Here is a 26837-nt window from a genome sequence, read left to right on the forward strand (position 1 = left end):
TTGGTGAATGCTGACAGCAAGCATCATCCAAGCGAGATCAAATTTTTCCATAACAACAGAGCATTTATTATGTGTCAGGAGTTTCTCTAGCTCTTGGGGATCCCCCTTGCCATAACAACAGAGCCTAGGAAACTCTCGGGGCTACGTACAATGTCTCACACCGGGCAAGGCAGGGCTTTGGGGATTCTGGATGTCCTCAGCCTCTCAGTACCATACATACAGGTCTTCATCACTGAGCAACCATGCTGGGTACCACTATCTCTTCTTCTTTCTCTGCCATCTTCTCCTCTAGTGTGAGGGATTTCAGTGCCCACAGCAGTACCATTTCTTGCTGACCACCTGAGGCCATTTTTCGTCCAGCATTAGAATAGATTACCAGTAGATATTGCACATGGCTTCCCCCCACCCCTGTACATAAGTATGTATGGTCCTGAGAGGCTGAGAACACTCCAGTATCCCCAAAGCCCTGCCTTGCCCCTGTGTGAGATATTGTTTTGTGATACGACAGCAAAACAAACAAACAAACAAAACCCAGTAAACCCAGGCTCTGCCCTCACAGAGCTTATGTTCTACTAGTGGAGATAATAAATAAGAGACATAAGCAAAACGTGTGGCGTGTGAAGTAGTGTTGAGTGCTGAGGGAAAAGGTCAAGCAGGAAAGGAAGAAATAAAGTGTTGGAGTTGATGGAAGTGGAGATTAGAGGCCCATGGGTGTGCTCACTGAGAAGGTGACTATAATATGAAGGCATGTCACAAGTGAGGAAGTGAGCCATATGGAGTCTACACAGGGACAAAGCATCCCAGAGGGGAAATGGCATGCTCACAGGCCCTGAGACAGCACATGCCTGGTGTGTTTGAGGGATAGCAAGGGATGTTGTTTGCTTGTTTGACCCTTAGCTGGAGGGGCTAGTTGTCTCGTGGGGTCATGTTATAGGTGAAAATGTTTTTAGCTTTTATACTCACACTCGGCTTGGCGAGACATTTGTGTTAAGAGAGACACATGGGAACTCAGCCTGACGGAAGACTTCTTCCATCTTAGCTAGTTCCATATGCTTTTCTAGTGAGGAGGGTGGAGTGGCCGCAGGAACTTAACCTGCCCACATTGTTCAAAACATTGGTTTTCTCTCTGTTCCTTTTTGGTCAAGCATTTCTGATTTATATGGAATTCACAGTGGTAAATTGGATGTGACTACATTGCACATTCATAATCAATATTGGATGTTGCTGGAAAAGGGTGACCCACTTGCTGATGGCTGCCCTCACATAGGGCCCCTCCTCCCGGCTCCGAGGGACATGGCCAGGGTACATTCTTTACTTCTTTGGGTAGAGAATGTGGCTGCTGCTGAGAGTAAATGAGGAAGATCCCCCTCTGAATGCCTCTCTCATTGCAGATTACGTGTGCATGAATAAAATCTGGGGAGTTGTTGCACCTGGTTCTGATGTGGCCTTTGACACAGGATTCTTTTATTATCAGGTCCCCAAAGGCAGTCTCTCTAAACATACCTGGCACAGATTGGGCCAGTCCACAGCCGTGTGTTACAGTTACTCGAGTGTTGCTGTTTAGTCTCAGGATGGAGGCAGAGAGGCTGAAAGCTCTCTGGAAATCAAAGAAAATGAGTTTCTCCCATAGAATAGGGCACCATGGTTTCATCTGGAGCTTTATTACATTATAACAAATACCATGGCTTTAAAGCCCTGTTACAGAAGGAAAAACACTTTCATCTTGAACTTTAACCTATAAAAATGGATCCCCTTCTTAATGATCTAGAATTGGTATATACGAACATAGACTGTGAAATTGGAATGACCCAAAGATACTTATCCAAAAAGAAATAAACTTCCCTTTTATCAAAATCTATTTTTATCATCTGGCTCAGACTTTTTCATTTTTTAAAGAGATGTATAAAATGGAACACTTTCAATTGAGTGATCTCAGGACTATTTTTACTGGGTCATTAGAAAAAAATAACAATGGGTTTTGGAATAATATAAACTCTCCCTGAGTCTGCAGTAGATGGGTTTAAGTAGAACTTTATATCTGAGGGCAGATTTTTATTCTTGCTTTTGGGGTTGAATTGTTTGTCTAGGTAAGCTGGGTTCGTGTAGTTTTAAAGTAACTACATGAAGAATTTCCCCCCATTTCCGTAGAGTACTAGGCCAAATTTGGTTCTGTTTTATGTATTATTGACGGTTTGTGATTGAGCCCTTTTCTCCCTGCCAGGAGGAGATTGTTAAATCCAGGGCTGTGGTAGGTTAAGGAATGAATGCCTTCAATAGGACCCTGGCTGTGGCATACTGATAGAATCTGAAGTTGAATTCTTGGGTTACATTTAAACCCTTCCAATGAAAAGGACTTTTTATTATACTATGAAATAAGAATGAAATATTCATTTGCTTGGAACCTGTTAAATTCTTAAATTTCATATAGGAGTTGCAGAATAAAGACCTATTATTGACTAACCCTAATCTGAAAATCTCTATCATACTTCTCTGCAAGCCGTAAAAGCCGTTCAGTTGCACTCTGGGTCGTGGTAGTTAAAACCTTTGGATTTCCTGAGCTTGGTAGAGGAGGGGAGCGTCGAAGTGAAATGCCAAGGAAATTACTGCTATTCTGGATCTGGGATTGTAGGTGCTTCTGTGACCTTTAATTCAAGATTCTTTATTCTGAGTCACCTTCATGTTCCCTTGGAAATCACATGTGTCGGGAAGCACCTAAATAGCTCCCTTGGGGTCTGTAATTGGGAGTATTTCAGGCTGAGCAGATGATTCATAGGGCATCTTGTGCATGGAGACCAGTGGTGGCATTTACACTGAACGCGAGGGCAATGGTTCCAAATCAGAAAAGAGACAGACCTTGAACGGCTTCTCATCGAAACCCAGGTAGGCTGAGCCATTATTAAACGTAAAGTTATGGCCTCACTCTTTTCTTTGGACAGAAGGACAAGACACAGCAGTGTCCGAAGTCAAACTGCCAACACATTTAAAGATAGCACAGAGGCCCTGTGGGCGTAAGGCAAGAAGTACCAGGCACATTTTCCATAGGGTCCTGGCACTTTTGACTTCCTAAACCAGTTTCCCTTAAACAAAAAGAAAAGAAAACAAAACAAAACAAAAAAACCGAGACACAGGAAGGGGAAAGAGGAAAAGTTTGTGCAGTTTGATTTGGGGGCCTCGAGTGTTAATTTTAGCAAAACAATTTGATTCAATTCGTTGCAGCTTACCTTGGAGAAGTATAATTCAGTAGTTTAAAACCATGGCATAAACTATTTTATGCTTTTACCATGGATCTTCTTTATCATCTGGGCTAGTGGAAGTGAATATATTCAGTGCTGTTATAATTGTTTTTATTTTTGATTTCAGGAAAATACACCACTCTTTTAAAATACTTCTTGGGGACTACAGCTCAATTTTTCTGCTCTTAGGTCCGTGTCATGTTTATAAAAGTCTTGAGTGTATTCCCCCCCCCCAATCATGTGTTATCTGCATTAATCTGTGCAGCAGTTTTTTTATTGAGCGTTTATTATGTGTCAGGAGTTTCTCTAGCTCTTGGGGATCCCCCTTGCCTTGTGGTAGTTACATTCTAGTGGATAATGACAGAAAAGAGGTAAAAAAATATGTCAGCTGGTGATAAGCATTATGGAGAAAAATAAAACAGGGCAGTAGAGATAGGAGATATTTGGGGAGGGGAATATGCTGTCTGTTCAGGGTGCTCAGGGACAGTCTCAAGAAAAGGTGACTCCCAGCCAGGTGCAGTGTTGCACGCCTGTAATCCTGGTGGCTCGGGAGGCTGAGGCAGGAGGATCTCAAGTTCAAAGTCAGCCTCAGCGAAAGTGAAGCACGAAGCAACACAGTGAGACCCTGTCTACAAATAAACTACAAATAAAATAGGGCTGGGGATCTGGGTCAGTGGGCGAGTGCTTCTGAGTTCAGTCCCCAGTACCAATAAGGAGAGAGAGAGAGAGAGAGAGAGAGAGAGAGAGAGAAGGTGACTCCCGACCAGAGACCTAAAGGACCATAGGAGACCTCCATGGAACACCAGGAAAAGAGCCTTCTGGAATGGGCTGGTGGAGTGGAGTGGGAAAAGGTGCAGGAATAGCAGTTGGAGAGGTGGTGGAGCCAGATCCATGGCTGTCATGGCCAAGGGGAGGATTGGGGATTTCTTGCTGTGAGAGTTGTATTCTACCATGATTGCTGACCCTCCTCCTTCCCGACCTCCTCCATCTTCTTTCTGTACCATCCTCGGGTGTTTCATTTTCCAGACTTATTAAGTTTTCAAAAACCAACACAAACCTAGCCCAAACAGTGATGTATTCAATACAAATGATTGGAATCTAGCTGTCTAGGTCTAATAAAACGCTCTATTTTCCATGAGCCTTTGCTGGGTGAAGTAGCCCCTGCTCCTGGCCTGTGAAATATGCTGAGCTGTGCCCTTCTCAGTCCCATAAAATGTCCTCAACCTTTTGTGGGGTTAGCAGGTTGCTGTGTGGTTCCATTATTTGTGTGGCTTTTTGGTTGTGTGCCTTTGGTTTTTGGTATGTCTGACTTTGATGTTTACCTATACAAAGGGCATTTCTAGAAAGTAAGCTCTGGGAAGACAGGTAAGTATATTTGGGTATAAAGGTTGTTGTGGTTGATTTCCTGACATCCAATCAACCCCACCTTTGCTCCTTTGTAGTGACTGGCAAAGAAATAGGCCAGCGATTCAGTCATGGCTCATGTTGAAGGAGCTTCTATGAAGGGTTTCCTTGCTTCTAAGAAAGACACCAAGAGAAGGTTGTCATTCTTCCTCTGGTTATTGCTGTGTCTGTATGTGATGCCTGGAGCTACTGCAGCTATCTTGCTACCAGCCTGAGAATGAAGTCCGTATGTTCCAAGCTACAGAATCATCCAGCTGCGGAGACCACATGCTTTGGACTTTTTATGGTGTTTATTTATTTATTTATTTGTTTAGTTGTAGATGGACACAATACCTCTATTTATTTGTTTGTTTGTTTATTTATTTTTATGTGGTGCTGAGGATCAAACCCAGTGCCTTACATGTGCTAGACAAGTGCTCTACCACTGAGCCACAACCCCAGCCCTGGTATTTATTTTTTTGAGTTGGGGTCATTTGCTTTATTTGCAGCTGAAAGCATCCTAACTGATAGATATTTGTTATTTACCTTCTTGCAGTTTTTCATAGAATATATTGTATGGAATTACATTTAGTGTGTTTTAGTGATATTTAGCCCCTTTGACTCCCAAATTACTGAAATAATTTAGGAAGTTAAGATGGAAACACGAAGGAGCTGGGGTTGTGGCTCAGTGGTAGAGCGCTCACCTAGCATGTGCGAGACCCTGGGTTTGAACCTCAGCACCACATAAAAATAAATAAATAAAACAAAGGGTCCAACTATAACTAAAAAATAAATATTTAAAAAAAATGGAAACATAAGGACATTGTTACCCTTATATAATCTCTGGAACCTTGTATATGAAAGGACTATGATAATATTTTTGTGTTTAAAGAGCCGACAGGATGCTGTAGACAATATTAATTTATTGTAATGATTGTATCCTACTCTTTAGGTTAGCAACATCCAAAAAGACAGTGAGAAAATAGGTAAAATTTTAAGATACAAACCTATGCCAGAATCATGAGAGCTATTTCTTGCACGAACCCAGAGACTTTAACTTTTAAAAAATTGTCCGAGAACTTTGAGCTCATCCTTTTTTCCTATTCATTTATTTAGAGTATTTGGCTTGGGAGGCTGAGGCAGGAGGATCTTGGGTTCAAGGCCACCCTTAGCAAAAGTGAGGCAGTAAGCCACGAAGTGAGACCCTGTCTCTAAATAAAATACAAAATAGGGCTGGGGATGTGGCTCAGTGGTTGAATGTCCCTGAGTTTAATCTCTGGTACCGCCCCCATCCCCCTAAAAAAAGTATTCATAAGCACAGGTAATATTGACGAATGGAGATACTGACTGATCTATGAGGGTTTAGGGGCACAGTAAGGGTGCATCTGTACCTGTACTTCTGTGTCACCTGACTGAGTTTAGTGGAGTAAGGACATTGCTGCTTTATTTCCTTTAAAACAATATTTTTGGTGTTTTGTCCAAAGTCACACACATCTCTTTGAGCTCTTTTGAAGACTTGGAGTAGAACCCTGCCTCTCAAGTGGGGAGTGACTAAGTAAAATGAAACAAGTTTGGCTGAGGCCCTGGGAAAAATGCTAAAAGCCAGCGCCTTTGCTGCTCCTGCCCTGAAATCTGAGAGGTTCTGAGGTCCACACAAGGTGGCTTTGTGTTTCTCTGACTGCGGAGCCTGCACTGAGCTACCTAGCAGGCCTCTGATAATCACTTCCAAAGCATGCACCGTTCTCTTTCAAAATCTTCTAGAAAGGTGGTCAGAGTGTGAAGTAAGTTCACTCTTTCCAAGTTCCCCAGCCCAAGCCTGGCTTTGTGGTGGGATCCTGGCAAAGACTTCAAAATGCCCATCTCTCTTGCCCCTTCACCCCTGAATAGCACAGCAAGCAGATGCCCCCAGTTGCCTAGCAGGAAGATGGCTCCTTTTTAATTCTGGCAAAATCTAGGAACTCCTTGTGTGTCATGGCATCCAGAAACATAAAAAAAGAGTTCTAAGAAAAGATTGCCGCTAATTAACATTTCCAGAGTTCCCATTGCTGGGCTGCGGAGGGATGTGTTATTTAAGCTTTGCAGAGATACATTAAGATTTACTTTGTGCCTGTCTTTTTGCTTGCTGAAAGGGGAAAACAGAAGCATGGGTGTTGTTATAAAGGAAGTTGATTTTCATATGAAACAGTGCACATCCGTCTATCATTTCTTCTGCAAAACATGCTATTTCATACAGCACAGGTGCTTTTATTTATCTGCTTGTTTCTAATACTAAGATTGCTCAGTGGAACAAACGGGTGAGAACAAGACCCCCAGAAAGTAGAGAGAATGAAGGGGGCTGGGGAAAAGGAGAGAACTTCAGAGAAGAATGCCATGGTTTGCCTGAAGGAGGCTGGGGAGGGAGGAGGCAGAAAAAGTTAAGAGATCCATTTGGCTAAAACAAGCGAGGGCAGTTGCTGGTTGAGGGAAGTGGGTCTTTCTAGTCTTAAGATCTTACATGTGATAGCCAAGTATGGTAGATTCTAGATATGTGTGTCAAGAGAAGAAGAAGTAATATAATAAAAATAGTGGCTATTGGTTAATGCTTATCATGAATGTGGGCAGCTGGTGGGAAATGAGACTTTCAAAATCTAAATGTGATTCAGTTCATTTTACTTTGTGTGTGTGTGTGTGTGTGTGTGTGTGTTGCTGGGGATGGAACCTGGGGCCCCACACATGCCAGGCAAGTGCTGAACCATTGAGCTATATCCCCACCACCAAGTTTATTCTTAGCAATTCTATGAGGTGGATATTCTTTTCTTTTCTCTCCCTCCTTCTCTTCCTCCCTCCCTCCCTCCCTCCCTCTTTCTTTTCTTTTCTTTTCCCCTTTCTCTCTCTCTTTCTTCTTTCATAGTACTGAAGCTTAGATTAAATCCCCAAAGTCACAGCCAGCAATGAAACGAAGGTTCAGATGAAGACTGTAACTCCTAATCACTACCCTATACTGCATTTGGATACTTAAGGAAATAAAAAATAATATTCAACTGAAATTCACTTGGCCCTTTAAAAAATAGCAATAGAAGAATAGAGCTTTAAAGTTTAAAAGGTCTTTAGAGGTCAGTTAAAAAGAGAAAGCAGAAGTCCAGGAAGAGTATCTTACCGTTCTAAAACTACATCATGTGGTACCTTGGAAGAAATTCTACCCTCTTATTTTAACTTTCTAAAAAGGGTAAAATGCATATTCTCCCCTGTCAGGTCTTTTTTTTCTCAGTTTGTTTTCATTATGATCATCAAGACGGGTATCTATTTTAGATTGGACTCTGTCATGAGTAATTCTTGAAGAATTACGTGTTCTTGGCAATTTGTACTACATGCAAAGCTGGGCTGTAGGAAAAATTTCTATCCTGTACTATCTCTCTCCTTTCATGTAGGGTGAGAAAATGAGGCTCTAATGGTTTTGAAAGTGTGGTGTACAGACAGTAATTAAAATTTTATTTTGCCAAGGCTCTGGAACATATAGTTTGAATACTACTTGGTGTTTTCCAGATAGAGCTTAAATAGATACCAGTATAAAACAAAATGGAAGGTACAGAAAATTAATTCTAGAGTGTCAATTCTAGAACATATTTTGTTGAAAATAGGAGAAAATAGTCACAAATCACACCTGCCACCTTGAAATCTGCAACAGAAATGTTAAAGCTAAATGTGTCTAAGTGTCCTTGAGATGGCTTTTTGTTTTATATGTATATAAAAAAGACCTATCCAAATGCTGAAAATGAAGTGAATAGGAATCATGTAAGGAGGAAAGTTCATGTTGGCAATTTTACATAGTTATTATGGCCTAAATATTTCCCCAGAGAACCAAATATAGGAAAACAGGCTAAATGCTGTAAGAAATGCCTTGATGGTCCATTGGACATTTTATTACCAATTTTTTTCCTGGGGTAGGGGGAGCAGATGGAATTTCCTACTTGATTTATGGCATGAAACTTAAGACAAAGAACCGTGTTTCTCTTTCTGTTTCATGGTACCCACCAGGGCTTTTTGTTTGGTTATTCTCCAACAGGCAATATAATTTCCACCTGATTTCTGCATTGATTTCATGAATTTTAATCCAGTGCATTTCAGTTGAAATTCACAGAATTCCTATAGCAAACATTGTTAATCTCATACCCTGGTTTGCTGAGGGGGCAAATTGGGATTGCAATAAAATCTGTCAGATGAAGGATGGAATGGCAAGACACCCCTCTTACTGTTACTGTCCAAATTCTTTGTCTAAAGGAGTATTCTAAAAAGAATTTGGTGCCTGGTGAGGTGGTTCACACCTATAATCCCAGTGGCTTGGGAGGCTGAGGCAGGAGGATTTCGAGTTCAAAGCCAGCCTCAGCAAAAGGCACTAAGCACCTCAGTGAGATCCTGTCTCTAAATAAAATACAGAATAGGACTGGGGATGTGGCTCAGTGGTTAAGTGCCCATGAGTTCAATCCCTGGCACCATGCCTCGCCCCCCCCCCCCAAAATAAAAGAATTTGATTTAAGATATTTGGGGGACAGTATATTTGAGATCTAATGTGTTCAGGCAATGGGGGTGTATTTGATAGGTGATGTGGGCTATAGGTACGGGGGAAACTGGAGTGGGCTTTATATGCATAATAGTGTGTGCCTGAGCCAGGGGAGGCTGCATTAGGCTTCAGTAACCAATGATTCCATGATCTCTGCGGCTTGCACAGAGGAAGCATTTTCTCACCCATGCTGTACCTGTTGGTTCCCAGACAAACAGGTGTGTAACTCACAATATCAACACCAACCATGGTTGCTCTCCAGTGGGAAGGGAACGGAGCTTTCTGTGGAGATGTGCTTCACGGGCCAGAGCAAGCCCTACATGATACCTGCCTGGAGAAGGGTCATGTAGAGCCAGACCATGCATCTGACCAGGGAAGCCAGAAACCAGTGGTGGCTGTTGCTGAGCATCCCTGAGAAAGAGGGGAATCACTAAAGGATGGGGGTGGATACTGAGCCAACCACTTCCACATGGATGCCCCTCTGAGTGTCTTTTAGAAATCACAGGGAACAGTGGCCAAATAAGTGGTCCCAAGGCACATTTGTCAGTTATTTTCTTCAATTCTCTGTGTGTTCCTTTATCTCTTTAATACATATTTATCAAACTGTCATACACTTCAAGTATACAATATAAGCATTTACTGATTCATTTTATCATTTTTGGTTGTATGACCTTTGGTGTTTATTTCTTAGGAACCCATTTTGACTGCCTTGTGAAATTCTGATTGTACTTGAAAGCAGTTCTTGTATTTGTGTTTATTTTGAATGTGTTACTCAACTGTAACTGGTGCATGTGTGTTTAATTTGCATTTATTATCTTTTAACTATCTTTAGTGTAGGGGCCTGATGTGATGTGTTCTTACTAAATAATTAATAACTGGTGGGTAAGCATAGTATATTGGCTATATTTTTTTTCAATATTTCTATGAAATGAGTTTGACTTAAAAGAAACTGTACTAGTTTAGTAATATTTTAACATCTTAAAATTTTATCTATATTCCACAAATAGAGTTTTTTTCTAAGCTGTTTTATCATAGAGTCAAATAACTAAGTATATGTCATCTAGGTGACTCAAAATACCTCTGTATAAAGAGTGAGAGTATTCTAGGGGGAAGAGCTCATCTAGACAGTGGAACATGGCATGGTCCTTGAGTGCAACTAAATTATTTTTTCCTCAATAATTACCTTCCGCTTGGTTCATCTTTGCTTTGTCTTTGTCTTGGTCTGTTTTCTGTAGCTATAACAAAATACATGAGACCGGGCAATTTCCAAGGAAAGTAAGTTTCTTTTGTTTCACAGTTCTGGAAGGTGGAGAGTCCAAGGGCATGGAACAACATTGGCTTGGATGCTAGTGAGGGCTTTGTGGGGTTTTAACTCATGGCAGAAAGAGAGAAAACATGTGGGACTAGATTTATAATTACCTGCTTTCATGGTAACCAATCCAGTCCTGAGAGAGTAAGAATGCACTCCTTCCTGAGACTCACTAGTCCCTTCATGGGATGAATCCCTCGTGACCCAAATGCTCCTTAAATGTCCCACCATCTGTCAATACCATTGTGTTGGGAATCAAATTTTTTTTTAATATTTAATTTTTAGTTCTCGGCGGACACAACATCTTTGTTGGTATGTGGTGCTGAGGATCGAACCCGGGCCGCACGCATGCCAGGCGAGCGCGCTACCGCTTGAGCCACATCCCCAGCCCCTGGGAATCAAATTTTAACACGAGTTTCAGAGGGAACAAACCATATTTAAACCGTATTCGAACTATAGCATTGCTTGTGTTTTTCATGGTCTGGCTTGTCATGTGATTGTGTAATTTTGTTTTCTTCAGAACCAGGTGAGCACAGGAAGTCTCTGACTTCACTGTGTAGCCTATCCCCCTGATGGATTCACATAATGCCTTCACATAGTAGCTGTTCAATTAATTCTTATGAAATGGATTTGGTTTTCAGTGATAACAAGGCTTGCACTTTTGAGGTAATGGGACGCTTAGAATAAAGCTGTAGTTATTTAATATAGAAAAAAGTTATGAACTACATCTGAGGAAGGAAGGGACCAGCGAGGGCTTTGTGGGTTTTGTGTATGGAATGTTCTAGTCTGTGTGGATAGTCTTGACTTGTTTCAAGAGAGCAGTTTGTTTTGCTTTGCCTAGATAAAATTAATGTTCCTGAGATAAGAAGAAGAAGAAAAAAAGTTCTGACGTAATGAAGCCTCTATCAATCACTTTTATTTTCTTCTTAATCACTTCATGTCTCCTTTTCAGGAGGGCAGTGAAGTAAATTCCTCTGGGAAGAAATCCAGTGTTTCTGCCTTGAAGAAACATAATTAACTGCCATTTAAATGCTACTTTATAGGCCTGTTCTGACTCTGGGCAATGAGCATTCCTTGATTTATAGTTTATGAAAAATATACTTTCAGAATTGGGCTAAGTTTTATGGTAGCTCTTTTAGCTGATTGGTTTCATTTTTATTCAGTAAAATATCTAGAACAGTAGTGATGTCATCAGAAGCTTGACTTGTACCTTAGGGTCCTTGGGAGGCTGACCCAAGCCCAGGCGAGTATCCCACCATGAATGGGAGAAGGGGTCAGCATATGGACGGGAGGAGAAGGTTCAGGCCACCCCCCTCCCCAGGAGGGGAAGAGGCTCATTAATTGATTTCTCTCTCACTAGGGAAGCCAGAGGTTTAGATATTAATGGGAAAAACTATTGAAATGTCAAGGGTTTTGTTTTGTGGCTTAGATTCTCCAAAGTCTCGTTATGAGAGTGCAACAGTGGATTATAGGTCACATTCTAAAGGCACTGAAATAATTTTGTTATTAAAATAAAAATATTGCTGCAGAATGACTGGCTCATTGAACCTCGCTGTGGTGATGATTCTTAGTCAGGTGAACTCTAGTGACTCTTGATTCATTATGGAAGATTCCCGTCGGGCCATGATTTTAGGTTTCACCGAAAAGCTTTCTCCAAGAGTTACCGTGCTTCCAAATTCTCCTTATTTAAATGGGGTGACCAGGGCTCCAAATTGGTCACTCAGTGGATCTCTGTATTGCTGGACTTAGTTTTGCCAGTGTCTTCTATAAATGTTCCTGGATGGAGTATTACTCTGCATTAAAAAATGACAAAATCATAGAATTTGGAGGGAAATGGATGGCATTAGAGCAGATTATGCTAAGTGAAGCCAGCCAATCCCTAAAAAACAAATGCCAAATGTCTTCTTTGATATAAGGAGAGTAACTAAGAACAGAGTAGGGACGAAGAGCATGAGAAGAAGATTAACATTAAACAGGGATAAGAGGTGGGAGGGAAAGCGAGAGGGAAGGGAAATTGCATGGAAATGGAAGGAGACCCTCATGGTTATATAAAATTACATACAAGAGGAAGTGAGGGGAAAGGGAAAAATAATACAAGGGGGAGAAATGAATTACAGTAGAGGGGGTAGAGAGAGAAGAGGGGAGAGGAGGGGAGGAGGGGATAGTAGAGGATAGGAAAGGCAGCAGAATACAACAGACACTAGTATGACAATATGTAAATCAATGGAAATGTAACTGATGTGATTCTGCAATCTGTATACGGGGTAAAAATGGGAGTTCATAACCCACTTGAATCAAATGTGAAATATGATATGTCAAGAACTATGTAATGTTTTGAACAACCAACAATAAAAAAAAAAAAGTAAAAAAAAATGTTCCTGGAAACAAGGTAGAAAGAGCTTCCATGCCTGCTAGGCAAGCGCTCTACCACTGAGCTCCATCCCTAGCCTATTGTTCCATTTTAGAGATAAAGAAACTGAGACTCTAGAAGAGGGGAAAACTTGTCCAGAACCTCACTGTTGGAACCTCTCTGCTAACTCTTAAAATATGCATATTCCCATGGTTCAAGTTTTCCAGTCTTCCTCCTGTAGTTAAATGTTTGGTGTCTTAAAAATAGGGAAGGGATGAGACAAAAAAAGACTGTTTGTTATGTGATTATATGGAATCAGAAAGTTGAATTTGGCTGGACATGATGGCACACACCTGTAATCCCAGCCACACTTGGGAGGAAGCAGGAGGATCATGAGTTCAAAGCCAGCCTCAGCAATTTAGTGAGGCTGTAAGCAACTTAGTAAGATCCTGTCTCTAAATAAAACATTTTTTAAAAAAGAATGGGGATGTGGCTCAGTGGTTAAGTACCCTGGGTTCAATCCCTAGTATAAAAAAAAAAAAAAAAAAAGGGAGTGGGTGGGTAGTTGAATCAATAGGTTTTACTTCTACTTCTAATAAGATCTTCATTTGTTTGTCCCTTTCTTAAGTATCTGTGATAGTTTGGACATTTGGGAACTCAGTTGGACTGCATGAAGGATAAACTTCCAAGATGGACAATTAGCCCAATAACTATTGCCATGGAATCTTCTAGCATTTAAATTAGTCCTGATGTTTCTGATAAAATTCCAGGGAGGATCAGCAGTTTGGTCTTGGAATTAAGGCTTTTGACTTTAGTTGCAAGAATCAGTTACCCAGAATAATTGATTTTTGTCTACACCCTGATTAAAAGTATTTTATAAAATTTGCTAGTCCTGACTTGGTCCTGGATTGTGTATAGATAAGCATGAGAGAGTGATTGTGCTTCATTTTGAGGATTTTTTAAATATTACATACACTTAGAAACTTGACTTGAAATTATATGATGCACTTTTTATTACTGAAGTGGTGCCAGGATGTAGCTTATATTTTGTGCCAATTTAAAAAAATATTATTATTTATAAGCGAATTAAATTTGACCATGAACAACTCGATTTTCTGACTCATTATTAGTCATGAGCAGCTGAAGTCCATGGCTTTGACTTTGGAGTCAATTCATTGGAAAATGTTCATCAGAAAACATTTCTTGGGGCTCCTCTAGGCTTGGGGTATCAAGAGGATTAATGCAGCCAGTAGTAAAGATGACTATTCCATTATATTGGAAATCTGAACAATAAACCACTTACATGAGTCATCAATCCAGTGATAACCAGAAATGACTTGATATTGAGTAAGTATTAGCTGATTTGATTAATTAAAAAAAAATTTGGACGCCCTTGGTGCAATTGTGTAATAAGAATTGTGATGCATTCTGCTGTCATGTATTTAAAAAATACCCCCCCCCAAAAAAAAAGCAGTCATTTATACCTAAATGCATCTATATTTGGGTAGAGGGATGATTTGACAGCTATAAGCTGGGGTCTTTATTCAGAAATTATGTTGAAATGAACTCAGGGGCGGCTCCTCTAAATGATGTCATGATACAGTAACACTGTATTAGTGTTTTAGAAGTTCACTCTTGGCTCTTTTAAGCCAACAATGTTGCCAGACTTTACAGCTGCAGTGTAATTTGAAACAATGTGAAAATTGCCCTATTTACTCATTTCAAGCAAAAGGGCCAATGCTAAATTAGTTTTCATGTCACCAGTTGATTGAATTGTGCAGGAGCCAACATCATTCATTCTTCTGCTCCTTATTTATTAGAGCCTTTCCTCCAAAGGTGATCATTTGATTTGAATTCTTTAAAAACAAAAGAGGGGAAAAAAATCCTGAAAGTTACCCCTTTATCCTGAATATCCTGAAAGTGGGATCAGAAAAAAGAAATCATTTTCTGAATGAAGGCACAGCAGTGGGGGAGGGGGAAGGGCAATTTTAGCAGAGAAGCTCTAGAGGATAAGTCATTGCTTATCCATGGAATTACCTTCCAGAGACAGGGGAGGAGGTCACTCAAGACCTAGGTGATACCGTGGGTCTCCCAGGAGCCTGTGTTTGCAATTCCTATGGTCTGTAGGTTGCACCTTCCACGTTATTGTATTCTGCTCACTTCTCATGTTTAATTTGTTCTTCACATTCTTCATATAACTTCTGTCGGTTCCATTAAGATTTGCACTTGTCTCAATTTATTTTTACTCTTCCATTAAGGCCCATGTGATTGACACTGGAGGGAAGACTGATTTCCTCCTGATCCCATGACTATTTTTTTTTTTTTAAATCAATGGTCCTTCTTTGCCTTCTGCTAAAGGATGTGCCCTCAAACCCCTTTACCTCTCGGCGTGGGTGTGTTAGATTTGCTTGGATGATGTGGTAGAAAAAGAGAACTCCTTGCGGTCCTGTGAAGCAGCAGCACTCCACTGTATTGCCAATTGCTGCCCCAATCTCCCCTCCCATCCTTGATTTCTAGCGGGAAGCAATTTTCCTGGATATTTTGGGGTTTAACTTTTGTGCTTCTGTTTTTGCTACAGAATTGGTTCATAAGCCCGTCTTCTGAATTTAATAAGTTCATGTCTGGATTAGTGAAACAGTTTAATTTTTTGCTACTTGTTGCAAAACTCAAAAGAATAACTATTGCTTGCTTGCTTATTTATTTATTTATTTATTTATTTATTTATTTATTGGTAGTATTGAAGATCAAACCTAGGAACTTGAGCATGTTTGGCAAGCACTCTACCACAGAGTGTCATTCCCAGATGTTTTCATTTTTTATTTTGAGACAGAGGGTCTTGCTAAGTTGCTCAGGCTGTCCTCAAACTTGCAATCCTCCAGTCTTGCCACCTGAGTAGCTGGTATCCCAGTGTGTAGCACCACTCCTGTGGCAATATTCTTATATACAGGGGTTTTTCGCTGTCTTTGTGTCATGCTCCCTTTGTTTCTCTGGTGAACTCTATGGTTCCTTTCTCAGAATATTTAAAATGTCCAAGTAAAATATGTTATACTACAGAGAAGTCAGATGTATTGGAATGTTATGAAAATAAAATTTTGACACAGTATTATGTGTGCTTTTTTTTCCTTAAAATAAGTAATAAGATTCAGTGGTGGGTCTACAGAATTTTAAAGTGTTGGTAACAGTAAAAAAAAAAAAAAAATCAATGCCTGCAACAATTGTTATATGAAATTTTTTTTTGTGACAAAGTCATAGATTCTATTAATACCACTGTGATTGATTCATTGAAGGACATGTTACACTTCAGTTGGATTCAGTGAAAATAAAAAAGTGTAATTTTCCCCTTTCCAAGTTCCTGGCAGCATCAGTGTGATCCGCAGACTGACCTGTCGTGTAGGATGGCCACTTGACTGCTGAGATCGACTCCACTACCCTGCAGCCCCTAACTGCTTGGGACACTGGTGCTACCTATTTTTCCATCTCTCTTTTCTGGATCTTGATCCTTCCTGGCCTGACTTTGCCCTTCCATTCACTTCCTTGCCCATCCTGACAAATGAACCCCATTCTGCTTAGAGATGTTCATAGGGCTTGAAAATTCTTCACCATCATCAGGGTATTTCTCATCTCTTACTGAGGACTCTTAGTCTCTAAACACAGCTCACAGCCTCACAGCACATACTGAAGGTGGACAGACAAGCAGTGATTTATTGTATAAATTGGAGGTTTCATCTGGAGTTTAGGTTTTCCTCATGTTTCATGCAGCCAAATATTTTCAAGTATGTCTAAGAAAGAGTCCAGTTGAAAATTAGAGAATACTCATAAAGGAGATCCAATTATGTACTGAAAATATCAGACAGCACTTGTTCTAAGTGCTGAACTGCGTATCTTAACCTTCACTTTCAGGTTCGAAGATTTTTAGATAATCCCAGGATCTATTGAGGTTACTTAATGATACAAAGTAAAATGATACTTTTGTGGTCATGGGAGATAGAGGAAAAGTAGAAAGTCTAGAACATTTATATTTAGGGAAGTATTTTATAAAAGACTATGACATTTGGGTAAGTGTATGTGTGCTTGTGTATGAGAAAGTCAAGTGCACTGGGAAGCAAGCATCTTTTGTATCTTATTTTAGTGCCATAATATAGTAGAACAGTGCTTTACAGATGGGAAATAAGCCTTATAAAGGTTAAATGAGTGACCACGAGGCTCGGTGGGAGTAAGGACAGAGCTGGGATTGAACCATATCCTTCTTTCAAGCACACTTGACTTTTGCCTTCTGTTAAGCAGATGGTGACAAGGATCTCCTGTGTCAGAAGAAAAGAAGTTAAAGGGAGGTGCTCATCTAAGGCCCTAGTATAGCACAGTTGACTCTGAATTTTAAAATAAATTAGCACAACTCTGGGACTTACTAGCTTGGTAACTAAGTTGCTGAACCTGGGGCCTTGAGTTTGGAGATGCTCATGCCTAACCTCAAAGTGGTTGAAGGTGAGCTTACCTACTACCTTTAGGGCTTGAGATCATGTAATGTGACAATATTTAATTTAAAAAATATATTAGCTTTTAGTTATAGGTGGACACAATATCTCTGTTTTATTTTTATGTGGTGCTGACGATCAAACTCAGTGCCTCACCCATGCCAGGCGAGCGCTGTCCTTCTGAGCCACAAGTCCAGCCTGATATTTAATTTTTGATAAGTGTTGTTACCTTCTTCTTCCACTATATATCCATCTATAGGTTATTTGAATTTTTTTCTGATGATACCATTTATTTTCTCCTGATCCTACTTTATCTTATAGAGAGCAATTTTATTCTGTACAGCATATGGACTTAATAGGTTAGGGGAAAAGAAAATCAGAGGATCTGAATTGTAAGGTAACTCCCAGGAAGTAATCATGTGGCCAGATAAAGCCCTGAAGATGTCATCTCCAACTTTACTGGTAAGAAGACATCAGTGAGGTAGCATTAACACTGGGAGCTCTGGCAGGACATTAACATCTGAGGCCATTTCTCCAGGTGGCTGTGGATGTTAGTTTAGCATGGTTATATTTGTTGTGGAGTGGTTGATATCCAGACCAGTTACACATAATGGAAAGCCTACCTCAAGTAGGAGGAGGATAAATGAGTTTCCTTAAAAAGCCCAGCAGAGGTTCTTGTGGTTAATAGAAGGGAAGTGGTTGAGGGAGAAGATTGATGACTAAGGATTTCTGTGCAGGATTTTGAAGCAGATCCTGAAGGGAACAGAGATGGGCCATGCCTCCCTCCTTCCTGGTAGAATGGGAAATATCATTAGAGGGTAATAAATATATTTAGTTTAAACTTCAGTTCCTTATGTTTATGTGAGAAAAGATTAGATTACAGATTTATTATAACTCATTCCCTCCCCAAATATCTGGGAGTTCATAAAAAACCTAAATAATCTTCTATTATTCATATTAACAGGATGGGGGAGGCGGGCAGAGTGTATGTTTGGACGACAGAACAATAAATAATATAAAAACTGTGAATAGCTGACAGACTCCCACAGAATCTTCTCCTTTGTCTGCTGCCTGACCTTCCTGGCTTGGCACCCCTAGCCATGCTGGTCCTTCCAACAGGGTAGGGGGAGAGGATGGGGCTACTCACTCCCCTGCTACTGAAAAGTGATGATCTTAAATTAAAAACCTTTTATCTTAATTTCCCCCCTTAAAAACTGTTTTCCTCTCTGCTTCTCACACTCAGTGACGTACTTATAAACCTCTGATGCCTGACTTTATCTTCAGTGTAATGATTGGAGTCAGATGTTTAGATACCCTATGCTAACATGCTTTGACTTGGCTACAGTTGAGACCATAAATTCATATGTCAGATGCTGGGCAATTGCCATTTTTGTTGTGAACATAAATTATGTTGGACCTGCAGTCTGATGTGAAATTATACATTATATTGCTTTGTCAACTAATCATCACAGAAGCCTCTGTTTCATGCCCGTCCTGATTGTATAATTTCAGAACTACAAAATGTAATAAAGGGTGCCGATCCAAAAATCAGACATCAGTCACAAAGATACAAGTTTTATAAAATTGTGCTTTAGAGTAAATTAAGTCTGACCAGTGGTTCTCAATATATAAAGAATAAAATTATTTAGTGCTTTTAAAGACTGTTGTACACATATTGCGCTGACAATATCTGAAAAGAAATTGTTATTGTGAAGAAGGAAATTACACACAATGGAGTGGTTAGGAATAGAGGTTTTGGAATCAAACTTTAGTTTGAGTCTTGGCCTTGCCACTAATGAGATGTTTCATCTTTCAACATCAGGTCCCCCATAAATACAGTAGGCATAACATACTGTAAATACCTGTCTCATAGGGATTTTGCGACAGCTGAGATGATGCATGTGAAGGCTTTAGCCTGGTACATTGTGAGTGCTTAATAAATGCTACCTGTAATTAGTGATGATACAAATAAATAATAAAGGTATTGTCCTTAGCATCTTGATTTGTAATACTTTCATTTTACATTTGTTATATTTGTGAGGACAGGTGAAGTTTTAGCTAGTAAATAATGCAGCAGTGTCTGATCCCAGTGACTTTAAAAAAGACTACAGCTTTCTAGCTGGCACATGTCTCTTTCCATTAAGGGACAAATTCTTGAACTTTTAAAAACTTAATATACCAGATGACTCTATTCCAGATTAGATGGAAGTCATAAAATTTAATTAAATCTGCTACCTTCTCCCCTCCTCTGGGGTAGAGGGAGCCTCAACCAGGGGAGCAGCTATTTAGGCAGTTGTCCTGGGAACCTGGTCCACCATATGCAGTCCTGGAAGAAGGTCCAGGTTTACTTTAGGAGTCTGTCACTATGTGTTGATGGGCCAGCTAAGTCACTGGCTTCCAACCCTCACTGCCAGGAGCTCTACTCAGGGAACGGGCTGCATCTCCTGTCATCTGGTCGACCTGCCTCCCAGCTCCTAGGCCCACACTGTACCTTTTTGCCTGTGAGATTCCAGCTTTCACAGTTGCCTCAGAAACTTCTGTTACCACAGAACTTTCTCACACTTGCTGGCCCAGATGTTTGCTGAATTCCAGAGCCAGTGTGTGTGGTCACCCAGCCAAATTCCAATTTTAGAATGCTGCTTGTGACCATGAAACTCTGTCAACTCAGGCTTTTAAAGGGCTGATGGGATGGAGAGAGAGAGAGAGAGAGAGAGAGAGAGAGAGAGAGAGAGAGAGAGAGAAGGAAGGTAGGTGTGTGTATGCTAGGGGAGAGGGAGGAGAGAAAGCGAGAGAAGCATGCATGTTGGGAGAGTATGGAGATAACAAGCAAGAAATTTCTAACCAGAGAGCAAACATATATTTGACATCCAGAGGTTTTGAATGTTAGTAGTGATAAAACGAGGTGTCTGAATGGCTGTGGAGTTTTAAGTCACTCGCATTTCATAAAGGATTACACTAAAATCTTTTCAGAACGACATAAGACATTTCTCCTCTGAATTTCCAGTTACTTCACAACCTTCCTCAGTGAAGGCTCAGGATTTGACATGCTTCTAAGACAGAATGCCTTCAATAAGCCTTTCACCTGAAGTCCAAGGAGGGCTCTGCATTTCCTTGTCCCCTCTTCTTTCCTCTCCCTCCCTCCCTTTCCCTTCTTTTCTTTTTTCTATTTCTTTCTTCCCTCCCCTTCCCTACATACTTACATGGCATCCTTTGATGGTTTTGTTATCACCATCAAACATACAATTTTGAACCAGGCAGACAAGTTCTTTTCCTCTCAAGAAACTGACCTTCCAGTGGGGAAAGATAGAGGATAAATAGATGGAAGAAGACTTTCAGATAAATTTACATCCTCTGAATAAAGCTGAACAAGATAATGTGATAGAGAAAGGCACTGAGAAATACAAATGGGGAGCTTCCTGCTTTTAGGCCGGTGGCCTGGGAAGTGTCTCTATGGAATTGACCTTTTGGCTGAGGCCTGAATAATGAGAAACTGTGGGAGAGACTGGCAGCCAGACCCGGGAGCTTCTGCTTTCCCATGTGGAAGTAGCAGCAGGCAGCCAGATGCTAATGCCTCCCTCAAGGCTGGCTGGGATAGATGGCAGCAACATGCAAGAATGCTCAGAAGAGTGCTGGGGCGCGGGGTGGGGGGGGTGGGGGGTGGGGGGTGGGGTGGGGGTGGGGGGTGGGGGGTGGGGTGGGGGTGGGGTGGGGGTGGGGGGGTGGGGTGCATAATAGCCTTAAGTTATGATAGCAAGGGCTTTAAAAATGTCCCCTCTAATTTTTCACATTTGTTGGTTGAGGTAGTCATCATGTCATCTGTATGAAAACCTGCAGGTCCTGGAGGCCAGAATGAAAGATCCGTTGGACCCAGGCTTTGGATTTAGGGTCTGGAACCAAACAAGATGAAGCTAGAATGTGGCCCTGCCTCTGGAGATCACCAGTGGGGTTGATTATGTTTCATTATTTGCCAGCTTTATTTCAGGAGTTGGCTTGAATTAGTTATTTGATGGATGGGTTAGACCAGGGGATCCACTCCATGAACCATGCCTCAGGTTTCCAGAGCCTGAGTCCTCCTCCCCAAGGAGGTGAGATGCTGGAAGCTGAGGCAGGGCCAGCATGCTAGCCTCGGGAGGCTCTTGAGGTATGTGTACATGCCTGGCAGGTCCTCTGCTGAAATCCTCCAGTTCTGCACTGCAGAGCGTGCAAGAGATGGCTCTGACCTGGGAAGACTCAATGGCAGGTGTTAGCTTGAGGCTGCCAAGTGCTGGAGGACAGATTCCTCACTGCAAGAATGCTGGAGAAAGCACGTTTTATTGTATATGGGCCAATTTGAATTTATTCTTACTGGTTGGATTTCTTGCAGACCTCATTTCAAAAACTGCAATTTAAGATTTAGTCTCATAACAATAGAGAATGCTCACATTTGTATAACATTAACACCTTGACTTGGATCTCTGAGCTTTACAACAACCTTGGGGATTGCTAGGGCTTGCCCCAAAGTAGCATTCCCAAGTAGAGTGGCATAGTGCCTAAGAGTTATATAGACTTCCAGGGGGCTGCATCCGGGTACTACCACTGGCTGTAAGACCCTGGTTAATATAGACTTTACTCTATGTCTGGGTCCCTTGGAACCAGTAGGGATCAGAGTACCCACCTCACAGGAGTGCTGTGAGGAGCTATGTATACTATGAGTAGTGTGTGGGCATGAACCAGACTTTATACAGGATAAAACTGAGGCCCAAGTGGTTACAATGCTGGCTTCAGTGATCAGATTTGCAGAGCTAGGATCTAAATACAAGCCTCTGGGTTCTGAGTACTCTTTTGAATTTTCCTTGTGTTGAATAGTTTTGGGCTATAATTTTAAAACATTAACTCAGAAAGTATTATTCTGAACCCCACAGGGAAGACTGTGAAGGCTACATTCAGGGTGTTTGATTAGCATTAGCATCCAACACTGTCAATAAATAAGATCCTAGTAATAACACAGTATCTGTGGGGGCAACTGAAATGCATAGCAATTATTTTGAAATGACTCTTGATACTATTTTCATTGATATTTTTAGTATGCCATTGATTATATAAGGGATGTGAAGAGCATAAGACTGAACTGGTATCTTCAATATTGCAGTGTAAAGAATTTTACTGTGTGTAAAACCATAAAAAATATGATTAAGGGCTGGGGCTGTGGCTCAAGCGGTAACGCACTCACCTGGCAAGCGCGGGGCGCTGGGTTTGATCCTCAGCACCACATAAAAATAAAATAAAGATGTTGTGACCACCGAAAACTGAAAAATAAATATTAAAAAAGATTTTCTCTCTCTCTCTCTCTCTCTCTCTCTCTCTCTCTCTCTCTCTTCTCTCTTCTCTCTCTCTCTGTCTAAAAAAATATATTAAGAAGATGAAGTAGCAATACAGACTTCAGAATGAGCATTTTCTCTTTTAAAATTAGATGATAGCCTTTTCCCAGAGTGGCTGTCCTTCATCAAATATACCTGAAATTTATCTCTGGACATTGCCTGAACAATGGGCATTGATTGCATTTTTTTAAATATATATTTTTAGTTGGGATAGAACTTTATTTTTATTTACTTCTATGTGGTGCTTAGAATTGAACCCAGTGCCCCACACGTGCTAGGCTAGCACTCTACCACTGAGCTGCAACTCCAACCCCAATTGCATTATTTTAAATTAATTTTTTAAATAAAAATTATTTGAGGACAAATTTAATAATAAAAAAGATGTATCTTGATATTTTTTCAGAAGTGGGAAGAAACTTTAAGAAAGAACTAGAAAATGGAAGAATAATTAGTGTGGGATTTAAAAAGCTAAAAGTGTAGCAACACTGATTTTCCTGTGTGGATCTGGTGGGCAGGGCAGGATTCACATGTGGATACCTGAGTGCATCAAGTAAACCCTACAGGAAGACCGTGAAGGCTACATTCAAGGGTGTTTGATTAACATTAGCATCCGACACTGTTGGTATAATAGGTATAATATGGAGAAGTAGAGAAGAGCCAGCAAATTGTGAACTGGCCTGAAGCCATAACTTTTCTTTCTAAGGGTAATTGCTTAAGGGAAATCCTCTTGGTTTTGACTATAGCTATCAACAAATGGAATGATTTGAATTTCATGAAGTCTGGGTGGGGCACACACCAGCATGATCAAAAGACTGTTAAAATGAATTTTGCAAATGAGCAAAAAATGATTTGCATTAAACACAAGTGTGCTTTCTTGGGGTAAGAAGTGAATCCTGAGGATCCCTGAGGATAGTACTGGCATATTGATTCAGAATGGAGGTGGGAGGTGAGGTGGGAAGCCCTGGTTGTAGTCCACTGGGAGATATAGAAGAAAGAATGAGTTGTGGGCTTCCAGAGCATTCTCCGAAGGAGGAGGAAGGAGAGTTCACCAAGGGGAATGTACTCAGAGTGCCCAGACCAACCTGCTGCAATTACCCAGGTGACCTCAGGCCCCCATGGACATGCATGAAGGCAGACGGTATCTGTTTGGAGTTAGAGATTGGGGATTATGAAGGTCAAACACTTCCCTGCTTTAATAAAACCTGTACAGAGCCACAGATTTTCATCAGCCATTCAGGACCAAACACTGTTACTTAATTTGACTGAGGCAGCACACTATCTGGTTGTACCAAATGTCTTGGATGTGATGGTTGTACTTTCTCCTAAAATTTTATTTTAGAAATATAAAACCAACCATCTCTTTTACTTAATGTGGGTTTTCCAATTGTAGCAGGGACATGATAGTTAACTTTCATGGGACCTTATTTTGTTTATATTTTAAATTGAATCTAAGTCTTCTGAAAGTCAAGTATGTGAATATAGATCGTTTTCAGCACTGGGAGATGATTTTAACTTGGTTTTAGATGAGATTGGGTTGCTGATATAGGTGGGTATCACCTGAGGAAGACCAGTCAGGAAAATGCCACTGAATATCTAAATTTGAAAGACCCTCCCACATACATGTTCCCAGGGAGGAAATTCTTCCTTCCAGGAAAGGAAACATGGGCATTTTCTTTCTATTTAGATCGGAGTCTTGGTTAAGAAAGGGAAGAAGAGCTGCTCTGTAACCTTGAATAAGTAGTTAATGTTTCTAAGTCTCAGTTTCCTCATATCTAAGTAAGATTGGGGACTAGGGATGTGACTAGGGGGTTGAGCACTTCCCTGGTATGCACAAGGCCCTGGGATCCATCTCCAGCATGGAAGAATAAACAAATGAACGAATGAATGAATAAACACATACATTTAAAAGTATGATTTGTATAGTGTCTATATATTCCTGGATTTTTGTAAGAATCAAATAGAACATGGACATAACCTGGCATATATATATAATGGAAAAACATTTTAATGTTAACTGGGAATCCATATCGAGTACTTTTCTTACTTTCTATCCAGTGAGGTGGGTGTAAATCAACTTCTTTTTTGAGTGTGGGTACTGGGGACTGAACCTCAGGGGCACTTGACCACTGAGCCATATCCCCAGCCCAATTTTGTATGTTATTTTGAGACAGGGTTTCACTGGGTTGCTTAGCACCTTGCTTTTGCTGAGGCAGGCTTTGAACTTGCAATCCTCCTGCCTCAGCCTCCTGAGCCACTGGGATGACAGGTGTGCACCACCATGTCTGGCTCAGTCACCCTCTTTTACTCTGGGAAGGTGAAGAGTTACAGAATTCTGTCTTCATAGCCATGCATTTATGTCTGGTGGGGCTAGAATTCAAACCCAATTTCTTCTGGCAGCAACAATTCATATTCTTCCCACCATACCTACTCCCCCCCCCCCCCATTATTAACCAATGATATGTAGCTGAGTGAATAGTACTTAATTCATTGATTCAGTTTCCTTGGTTTTGATCAAATATCCTGTGTGGATATTTAACTGAGTAAGCTACCAAAGTTATTTTGCCTTTTTGTTCCTCAGTTTCCTTATCTGTAAAGTTGAAACTGAGGCTTGTATCTATATTTGGGATGCTGTGAGCCTTAAATGCCTAGTATAGAGTATATGTTATTATTGGTAGTAGTGGTACTGTAGTCATTTTTGGTTCAGTATGATTCATGGACTGTTTCATTAGTAGTTTCTAGTAATACATTTGATTTCTGCTTTAATGGAGATGGTTGTTTTCTCCACCCTTTTTTTCATGCCACCCCTGTCCCCTTTTCTGCCATCAGTCACCAGAACTGCAAAGTGAGTGTAAAGAGCAGGCCTGCCCATTGCCTTATGTAATGTGGGATATGTGTACTGAAGTAACTTTAAAATCTAGGAAATTCTGAAATACGTATCTGGTACCAAGGATTTCAAGAGAGGCTCTATGGATCTTTAATTCATAAGATTACTTTAAGCAACCAATAAAAATTGGTGAATCCGGGTGCAGAGTATTTTCTTTGACACATTGTTAAATTAGGTATAAAATAATAACAATGTTTGAATGAGTTTGGCAAGTTTACTGAGACATTGTTTCTTAGTTTCACTTGAGTTCTGCAGTTCATTCAGACAAAGTTGGTAATCAGTCCTCTGTGTCAGAGGAGGTTAGACAATTGGGTCCCACAGTTCCTGCCTTCCCAAATCCTACAGCTTAGGAGGGAGGTGTATGTGTTGGGGGAGGCAGGGTGTTAAAGAGAACAGATCATATATTCTGTGATTGATTGCTGTGGAGAAGTCTTGCATGAGGTTGAGTGTGAAGTTAAATTTTAGGCTGAAATGCTGTTAAAGCATCGGGTTTGGGGAAAGATAAGTGTTTAATACTTGGCTTGGTGGAGAGGTGGAGGTGAGCTGTAGAAAAATCATGAAGCTGCAGGGGCACCCTGGTGTTGGGTTGGCAGGGCCAGTTGCAGGGTTCCTCTTTCCTGTGAGCCATGTTCTCAGCTTTAGAATAAGTAGAAACATATATGGCGATTCGTGCAGTCTCTTCCCACCTGCCCCTTTTCCTGTCATTTTGATATGATTATAATTCCTATCTTTTATACATTTAAAAAAAAACAACCAGGTGTATTAGAATGCCTTCTGCTTATGATACAGAGAGTCCTCCTTCTCTCCCTGTAAACATGACATGATGTTAACAATTTAAGCACTTATGGTGATTCTTATTCTTGACCTTGTTTTATATGTAAGGCAAAAATCAACTTAAGAACTTCTGGAAATAAATCAACATCTAGTTTAGTACCAGGCACATAGTGAGTGCTCTTAAAATGTCAGTTGAATGACAGAACCTAGGTCAAATTTAAAGGCTCTTTTCCCTAAATTCTTATTGGCTGCTTGAAGTAATCTTACCATATTTAAATCTACAGACCCTTATCTGAAACTCGTAAGGTCAAATACATTTCATATTTCAGAATTTCCCAGATTTAAAAATGTCGAGCTGAGAGCAGTGGTGCATGCCTTTAATCCCAGTGGCTTGGGAGGCTGAGGCAGAAGGATTGCAGGTTCAAAGCCAGCCTCAGCAATTTGGCAAGACTGTAGGCAAACTTGTGAGAAAGTCTCAAAATAAGAAAATAAAAAGGGCTGGGAATATGACTCAGTGTTTAAGTGCCCCTGGGTTCAA

The 26837-nt window shown here is 40.7% G+C and overlaps 1 protein-coding gene across 16 annotated transcripts in view; it reads left to right on the plus strand.

Moving 5' to 3' along the window:
* Positions 1-26837, plus strand: part of LIMCH1 (LIM and calponin homology domains 1) — a 320832-nt gene that overhangs the window by 29366 nt on the left and 264629 nt on the right. The gene's annotated exons all lie outside the window — the stretch shown is intronic.

The sequence above is a fragment of the Spermophilus citellus genome (assembly GCF_964194105.1).
Source record: "Spermophilus citellus genome assembly, chromosome: 8".
NCBI classification, from domain to species: domain Eukaryota; kingdom Metazoa; phylum Chordata; class Mammalia; order Rodentia; family Sciuridae; genus Spermophilus; species Spermophilus citellus.